We start from the raw sequence: 9,628 nt of genomic DNA, 5'->3' as shown, positions 1-9,628 counted from the left end.
TTTCCGTGGTGTTCAGTCCATTCGAACCTCTTGTTCTTCTTTAAGATATCGTAGAAGGGTTTACATTTTTCTAAGGATCTTGAAATGAACATGTTGAGTGCATCTACCCTTTCGGTTAGCCTTTGGATGTCTTTTGTTGAAGATGGAGATTTCAGCTCGATGATTTCTTTAATTTGCTATGGGCTTGCTTCTATTCCTCTCTTGGTTACCATATATCCAAGGAACTTGCCCAACTTCATCCCAAAGTGGTATTTGAGTGGATTCAACTTCATATTGTATTCGTCTAGGATGTTAAATGCTTCTTTAAGATCCCTAAGATGATCTTCAGCTTTCATTGACTTCACCACCATATCTTCAATATAGACTTCCATGGTGTCCCCCAGCTTGTCTTTAAACATCCGATTCACCAATATTTGATATGTTGCAGCTGCATTTTTAAGACCAAAAGGCATTGCAATGTAACAATATATACCTGTTGGTGTTATAAACACTGTATCTACTTGATCGGATGGTTCCATCTAGATTTTTTGGAATCCTGCTGAAGCATCCATGAAGGTTAAGAGTTCATGGACAAGCATTACATCTATCATAGAGTGAATATGTGGTATAGGGAAAGGATCCTTAGGACAACCCTTGTTAAGATCCATGTAGTCTACACATACTCGCCATTTTCCGTTTTTCTTTTATACGCCAACCACGATAGCTAGCCATCTTGGGAACTTCACTTCCTTGATCATTCCTGTCTTGAGGAGCTTCTCTACTTCTTCTTGGATATTTGATTCCTTTCAGGTGCAAACTTCCTTCTCTTTTGGTGTATTGGTCTGAAAGAAGGATGAATATTAAGTTTGTGAGTGATAATACTCTTGTCTATACTTGTCATATCTTCGTGTTTCCATGAGAATGTCTTGTTTCTGGTTCTTAGGAAGTTTAACAGATCTTGCTTAATTTGCTCAGGCATTGAGGATCCTATGAGGACTTTAGCTTCAGGATTCTCGATGCCCAGGGGAACTTCCTTCACATCTTGCTACTTTGCTTCTAGAACATGTCGTGCCCCCTGCCTTAATTGCTATGCTTGCTGTGGTTTGGTCGTAGATTTCATAGAGGTTTTATAACATTCTTTTGATTCTTGTTGATCTCCCATGATCTTCACTGTTCCACATGGAGTAGGCAATTTTACACAACGATGATATGTTGATGGAACAACTTTCATTTCGTGAATCCATAGTCTACCTAGTATCACATTATAAAAAGATAAGGTGTCAATAACCCATAAATTTTGTATAGAGTTTACCCACTCTATGTATATTGGTAGGTTTATCTCCCCAGTCATGTATTTTGTTTCCCCGCTAAATCCTATGAGGATGTTGACCGGGGATCCTCCATAAACAAGGATTCTTCTAACAAAATGGTTGGCCATGTATAGTGTTATCATGAGTCCGTCATGGTGAGGATCCTGAATCCCTTCCCTTTATGTCCTGTCAAATGTGATTTCCTTCTCACTGCTAAGAATGGTATTCTTCTGTGATATATCTTCCTTTTCTATTTTAGAGACCTTGGCTTGTCTTTTAGCTTGAGAATATGTAACATCCCCGGATTTGTAGGTATTTTCGAATCCTCTCTTTTATTATTATTTTGTCTTTTTTGTCCTTGGGGATGGAAGAGTGAAGCCATAAGATGCCTAAGGGCTAAACTTGCAACTTTAGGAGCAAGAGGAGTAATCTAAGCATACATAAGGGTACGCTGAGCATACTAAGCGTGCCCTAGTACGCTGGGCGTACTCATGTCAGATGGAAACCCTAATATTTAGGGTTTGGGTGGTATATAAGTATCCTTATAGCTCATTTCTCTTAACACTTTCAGTCTCCATACTTCAGAGACATTTTCCAAACCCTAGCCTTGTGTGTGTGTGTGTGTGAGTTTGAGTGTGTGAGAGAGTTCTCTGGGTTGAGAATAAAAAGAAGAAGAGACTCCTTGAAAAACCTTGGTGTGGATTCAAGCTTTGGATCTGTGATCTTCATCTCTTGGGGAAGCTCCCGAAGGTAAAAAGCCTTTACCTTTACTTATATTTCCCCATAGATCTTGCATGGAAGTTCTCTGAGTAAATGAGTCCCTTTTCGTGGTCTTAATGAGTTAAGCTACTCTAAGACCAAAGGATCCGTCCTTTCAGAAGATGTAGAGTGCTTTGGACCATAAAACTGCTATCTTGTCCCATTTATTGGTCTCATGGAAGTTATAAAGGTATTAATAGGTTAAGAGAAACAATGGTTTTGAGTTTATGGACTTATAGGGCATGCATAACCATAAAGTTAGAAACTTTATGGTCTGGGACATCTTTTTAAGTATAGATCTAGCTTGGGACGTCTGGACGAGGTGTATTAAGAACTCAATGAAGTTTTGCATGGCCACAACGTACACTGGGCGTACCAAGGCGTACGTCGGGCGTAGGTGGTCAGCGTCCCATTTTCTGGTCAAGGCGTTTATGCCGAGCGTACAGCTGACTACACCCTGCGTACTCAACCTGTCGATCTTAGCTATTTTGGGCTTCGAATTTGGGCCACCTTTGGGCCAAATTGGCTTGGGCCCTTACTGGACTTCCTGAATGGATGTGTTTTGGGCCAATTGTGGGAATGGATCTTAGGATGAGGCCTAATTAGGCAGTTGGGCCCAATTTGGAAAATTAGGCTAGTTATGGGTCTTGTATATTGGGCTTTTGGATTAAGAAATTGGAATTGGGCATTGGCCCAACTTAAGGAAGGGATGGAATGGACTATTACCATGTGTTTGGGCCCTTGGCCAAGATTGGTATTCAAATTTTGACTTAGTATTTGTTTATTTTGATAGTTTGGGATTCTTGGTGAGTCAGCAGTCAGAGATTTAAGTAAAGTTCGACATTGTGAGGTGAGTTTTCCTCACTATACTTAGGGGTCGAAGGCACCATGGCTGGTCCATTGGATTGATATCTTGGTAATTGTTGTTATGTTGAGTATAAGTTAGGTATGCATGCTAGTTTGATATGCTAGTCTGGTAGGCCTATAGGACTACCTGTGATACTGTCTGATTATCTGTATGTGTATTTAGATGTTACATATCGACATGTTGTGTGGGTAGGGTTGAGGTTATACTGCTCCGTGCGGTAACCAACAAACCCTGTAGTATTCCAGATATGAGCTGAGGGCCAGGGAGAGCATGACAGACTCATATTGAGGACTCCTAAGCATTCCAGATGCAAGCTGAGGGCCAGGGGAGCATGCCAGCCTCGCACTGAGGGAAGATCATATATATTCCAGTATGAGGATTGAAGGGGTAAGCCAGAAATAAGTTGTGGGCTCGAGAGCAAGCCAAGCTTATGTTGTAGGATTGGGAGTAAGCCAGATGTGAGTTGTGGGCCTGTAAGGCAAGCCATACTCATACTGTGGGCTCGGGGGTAATCCAGTCTGTAGATCTGTGGACCTATTACATGTTGTTATTATGTGTGCTATTTGTTATGTATCGGTATTTTGGGGGAACTCACTAAGCTTCAGGTTTACAGTTTTGTATTTTGTTTCAGGTACTTCGGATGATCGTGGGAAGGCGAAGGCTTGATCGTGCACCTCCTCACATTTTATGACTTTGATTTCTAGGATACTCTGATATGAAACTATTTTGAGAACATTTTGTAATAAAAAATGGTTTTTGGATGCTTGAAAAAGTTTAAAATTTTTATGAATTTCATGTATGTTACAGAATAAGAAGTACCACATATGTTAGATCCGCCTGACATAACATTAATTATCTTAGCGTTAGGGGTGGAGATCCTAGTTTCTCTGGGATCTTGTGACCATCCTGGCTATTCTCCTTGGTTTTTTTTCTTTTTCTCCCAAGGATCTCTTTGAGGTATCCCTTGCTAAGGTGGTAGCTGATTTCTTTTCTTACGACTATACAGCCCTCCGTCATGTGACTGAAGTCTTCGTGGTAAGCACACCATTTGGACTTCTCTTTCCAACTGGTGGACTTGTTATCCCTCTTTGGCCATCTTGATTTGTCTCCAAGATCCTGCATATCATGAATTATACCTGAAATATCCACAGAAAAACAATAGACAGTGATCTTAGGAAGTTTGTCTTTTTCTCCTTCATCTTTGAGGGCATTGACCCAGTGATGATCCGATTTGGAATAGGGCTTCGATTTGTAGCATCTTGGAGTCGAGGATTCGGCCTTCTTGTTGGGATTCTCGTATTGATTTGAAAGGTTGTTTATCTTATGGAGTTCTTTATCCTCTTCAAGCCTTATAAACCTCAATGCTCGCCACCTGACTTCGTCTAATCTTTTACATGGAGTCATCACAAGGTCTTCATAGAAGGGTGAATCCTTCCTTAGTCCCATCTTGAAGGCATCTACACCATTGGCCGTGTTGATGTTGGGGATGCTCAGAGCTTCCCTACCAAACCTATTAACGAAATCCCTAAGTCTTTCCTTAGGATCCTGAACCACTCGATATAGATCACTAGTGATCTTCTTGAAGGTTCTACTGCAAGAAAACTAGTTATTGAAAATATTGACTAAGTGTGCAAATGAAGTAATAGAGTATCGGGGAACGTTTAGAAGCCATTTGAGAGTTGATCCTATAAGGGTTGAACCGAAGCCTTTGCATAGGCAAGCTTCCTTCAAGTGCCCTGGGATGGGAATGATCTCCATCCTTTCTCGGTATTGTGTTATGTGCTCTTCAGGATCCGTAGTTCCATCGTAAAGCTTCATGCTAGGAGTTTGGAAGCGTTTAGGAACTTCAGTATCGACTATCGCGGGGGAAAATATCGAGGTCCTGTGACTTGTTGGAGATGCTTCTGGTATGGGTTGGACCACCCCAGGTACGCTTGAGATCATTTGTCTCAACTATTGAAGTTCCTTAGCCATGTTTGGATTTATTCTTGAATCAATATTAGTATAGTTAGTATTAATAGTATTACTATTTAAGAAGTTACTAGAATCAAGGTTTCTAGGAGTCTTGAAAGGGTCATTGAGATCATTGATCATAGATGCTCGGTTGTCCATAGTTGTCCCCCAGGGTGACGCCACAATGGTAAGAACCGTGTTCTTCTGGTGATTTTTAGAGGATCCTGCATTATCAAAGTTTAGGATCCTTGGTTGTACAACTGTGGGCGTTGTTTCCTGGGATTTATGAAATTTTGCCTTCATCCTTTCCACTTCTCTGAGTAGTGCTCTATTCTCTTCCTGCTGTTGGGTCACATGTTATGTCATTTTCCCCATCATAGTGAAGAGTTATGTAGTACTCTATTTTCCTTGGTTAGTGACCGAGTCAGTCGGATCTTGGAGTCCCGAAGATCCCAAATTTCCTTGGTTAGTGACCAAAGGGGTGCTTTTCTTGGAAGTGTTAGACGTTTTCCTCTGAGTAGGGGGCCCTCTCGGAGGAGAAAGTAGTTTTTTGGTCGAAATGGAAGGAGCAGAGGATGAAGAAAGGATCGGTTGTGTAGACATGATCTTTCGATGATTTTGAACACCACGACCCCATGGTGGGTGCCAAATTGTTTTGGGCACAAACTACACAAGTACTAATCAACGAAATTGAATGAGAGGTTGTGATGTTCAAATTGTGTGTTAGCAAATGATAAAAGAGAGTGACACGATGGTTTACAAGGAAAGTCCTTGATCCTTGCTAGGATATCCGACACAAAACCTTGGGAGGTGACAATAATCACCTGCCTTGATGATTTTGTTTATGTAAAATGATGATTACAGAGAATATTTCACAAAGAGCAAATGAAAAATAGTGTGTTGTGTGTGGGATACAAGTGTCAATTTATAGTCTAAACTAGCAAACATGATGTCCGATATTTCCGAGATTCTCTATGACCAACTTCACGAATGTTATTTGACTAAGTATTCCGGGTCTTTAGCATAGTTGACATGATTCTTCGTTGAGAATTGGTCTTCCCTTAACTACTTCTGCACATGTGTTAATTATGAACAAAATATAACCGTGATAAATGTTAAATAATAATAATAACGGTGATAGTCGGGATCCTAAGGTAGCTGAGAATCCTGGATATTTGGTGGATATTGGCCCTAACAATAATAAAATACGGAGAGTCTTCTGAGTGAACACTTCTGACCTGCTAAATAACCTGAGAATACATGTATTTGAAATACGTCAACAAAAATTGTTAGTGAGTTCTACATGTTTTACACGAAGTAATTTTATAATCCAAAAGTGTTTTTATAAAATTTCTCTGGTTGACTAGCTTGTATAAATACATATCTTTTTATCAAAAGTATAAAAATAAACGGTTTTTAAAAGTGTATTTGGATTCATTTAAAAATATATCGTTTGCTCAAATCCAAATAGAACCATCTGTTGAATATATAAGAAAATCAAATTTATAACAAATCTTTACGGTTCTCATGACCAAATTTTTTTTTATATAAAGATTTTAAATACCCATTTATATAAAAGAAAGTCATATCACTCATTGTGAAAAATATAAAATATCTTAATCTACTCTTGAAACCTTGTACAAGCATTCGTATAGTTTATATGTAAAACTCATAAGTTTCAAATTTATAAACTTGGTAAATTTGTGTCGTAGTATTTTTTAAGTATTATCTTACTTAATTTAGGAACCGACATTTAACGAGTGGACCAAACTCCTCCCACATACATATTATGTTTTCATATAAAACAAAGGTTTTATATAAATAACTTATTAATTATAAGTTATTAAACTTTAATTAGTCATGTCGTGATATTAATTAAGTATTATACAACTTAATTTCTGGTATTATTGACACTTATCACTTTGACTCACAATCTATCTTACTACATACAATCTTTCAACTAGTACCACTGAACAAAAACCCCGTACAACCCAATATCGATTCTAAAAGGTGACAAGACAGACCTGGGAACTATAATGAGGTCATAACCGAACTATGACAAACGCCTCTCCACCAGCACTTGCAAGTTTTAATGCAGAAAGTTCACACCCAAGATTATTTACTGTCGTGGAATTTATCATTTAGGAAACGCAAACGCTCGTTTCAACTCGTCAGCCGATGGTTGTAGCTAGCAACTGGTGGCGGGATGTCAACCCATATAAGTCTCCAATACTAAACTTGTACCTGGCGTTCCTTGTTCCATAAGATTAACGATTATGACACAGAGGACTTTCCGCTAAAATGTATGGTCTTAGTATTGTACAAACATAACCCATGCAGCTTAGGAAATGATCCTAACTCATAAAGCTTTTAGAACAAATGTAGCTCATATAGAACGTCCCGTGGGTGTGATGGATCCTAACAATGAGTCTAGGCATCATAATCCTAAACTCTCCATTATAAGTATATCGAACACCTATAATATTTATAATTTACATGATTAATGCAATACAATATTTCGCAAATAACGACTCTTAAGTTGTGAACTCAATCATGTTATTTATTGCAATAAAAATCCATAACTTAATAAATTGAGTTGTATTTATATAATTAATATAAAAATATATTAATACATTTCCTTTCATTTTTGCACGACATTATATATTAAAAGTTAATTTGAATAATTTTATCTATTAATTATACATTTTCATAATCTCAGTCTTTCCTTCAATGTATGACAATGTACTTTCATTTTATAATCGAATAATATTTTTGGTCATTTGTATATTGTTTCATGCTTCCGGTCGATACTTTAACTTATACATGTGAATTCATCATTTTTGTGATTTACAATACCAACTTGTGTTGTCATAGCAATTTACATATAATCTTGTGATTTTTGATATTATTAAGTAATATATCACAATGAGGGATAAATATGTCATTTATAGCATTCTACTATAACTTATGCGATTTATTGAAGATCTATACATTTTCGATTTGTTATTTCATAAGCGTTTGACCAATATCAAAATATGATGCTATTTTAACGTATAACTAATGTAAATCATCAAAACTTAATTAGACACACATATATTCTCTCCCAAATATTAATACAATAAAAGATGGGCCGTAGAAACTCACTTTAGTAGCGTGATCTTGATCCCGGTTCGTTTTGGTGAAACTTTTTATGAATAACTGCGAGGTCACATTTCTTGGACTTTAAAACAGTTCCAGGTTTGTTTTGGCATTACTCAATATTTGTAGGGGCTGAATCGGCCAATATGATCAAATAAAAAGAATTAGAGCTTTTGTGCCCTCGTCTGATAAATCCAAGGAAATGGAACATGAATGAAAGCGAACAGATACACGAACGAAGCACACAAGCGCGTCCGATGATTCATCTACCGAGAAGGAAATAGGAGAACGGGGGCAGCTTATGCTCCCAGCGACGGGAAAAGGCACCTCCGGTCCCTAGTTTCCTCTGATCGAGAAGGCTAATCACGAACGAAGCAGTGACAGGGAAGGCTCGGTGGTGGAAGACCCGTTGAGGAGAAGAGCACCTCCGGTTCCTTATTGGTTTGTAGAGGGGGAGTAACGAAAGCAGAAAGGGCTGCTTAAACAGCTCCTGCGCTTCTTTTGTCTCGGAAGGAAGGTGCGAAGGTGGGGAATCAAAAGGGGGCTTCTGTCTCCGATGTTTGCTCCGGGCAAACACCCACTTCGGTCGGTTTTGCTCTCGGTGGTTAAAAGGTATGTGGACGGCGGCTGCTCCGGCAGTTCCCTGATCTTATTCTTTGTATTTCTTCTTCTTCTTCTTCTTCTTCTATTATTTATTTATTTATTTATTTATTTATAGAACTCATTGGGAATTGGATGTTTGGGTTTGCTTTTGACATAAATCGATATAGAGAAAGGATGTTTGGGTTGTTTTTGTGTTCACAGGGGTGTTTGTGGGATTGGCACTCGACAGAAGTGGGATGAGGAGGAGGACTGCCGTAGCGGCCGGCAGCCTCTTCTTTTGGCCGGTGGTGAACAGGGGGAAAGAAGGAGGGCAATGTTGTAGACATCGATCAAGAGGGGGTGTTTTGGTAGCTCCAATCGACAGGAAAGGGGGTAGAAGAGAGGCTGTCGCCTCCTTGTTTTCACCGGGAATCAACACACCTCGTGTGTGTTTCTGAACAGCCAATCTGTGAAAAAAAATAAAAGAGAGGGGTCGAGAGTTTTTGTAGGAATAAGGTGAGAATGATTAATTTCTGCAATATGCGATCTTCACTCAGATTTTGGAAGACTTTTTGATGGATTTGTGGTACATGGAAATTTTTGGAAGGATTTTGAGAGTACAATACATTCATTGATTCATGTGTGTATAAGTATGATGTATTGATTGTGTATTTGTTTGTATAAATAGAATACATGAGTTTGTGTGTGACATTGCAGGGAGTGAAGGGTTGATTTAGTCTTATGTGCTTGCTTGAATTTCTATTGACAGGAAACGGGGTGTTTTGGTAGCTCCAATCCTATAAGATTGTATGTATTTTTGGTTGTATTCCCTTTTTATATACTTGTGTATATATATACTTAAGGCTTATAGATACCATTTCTTGATATACTTAATATATATTCTTGTGTTATGTGTTTGTGTTATGAGTTTGTTTCATAAATATGTGCAATATATATATATATATATATATATATATATATATATATATATATATATATATATATATATATATATATATACTTAAGGCTTATAGATACC

The 9,628-nt window shown here is 38.2% G+C and overlaps 1 long non-coding RNA gene across 1 annotated transcript; it reads left to right on the top strand.

Annotated features, from left to right (window-relative positions):
- Nucleotides 1-7,768: 7,768 nt before the first annotated feature.
- On the top strand, nucleotides 7,769-9,298 carry LOC128126989 (uncharacterized). The gene is made up of 2 exons (XR_008224960.1): nucleotides 7,769-8,619; nucleotides 8,726-9,298. It is a non-coding gene; the product is annotated as an uncharacterized LOC128126989 (long non-coding RNA).
- Nucleotides 9,299-9,628: the final 330 nt, after the last annotated feature.

The sequence above is a fragment of the Lactuca sativa genome, chromosome 7, assembly GCF_002870075.4.
Source record: "Lactuca sativa cultivar Salinas chromosome 7, Lsat_Salinas_v11, whole genome shotgun sequence".
Lineage (NCBI taxonomy): Eukaryota > Viridiplantae > Streptophyta > Magnoliopsida > Asterales > Asteraceae > Lactuca > Lactuca sativa.
This window is presented reverse-complemented; position numbering and strand designations above follow the sequence as displayed.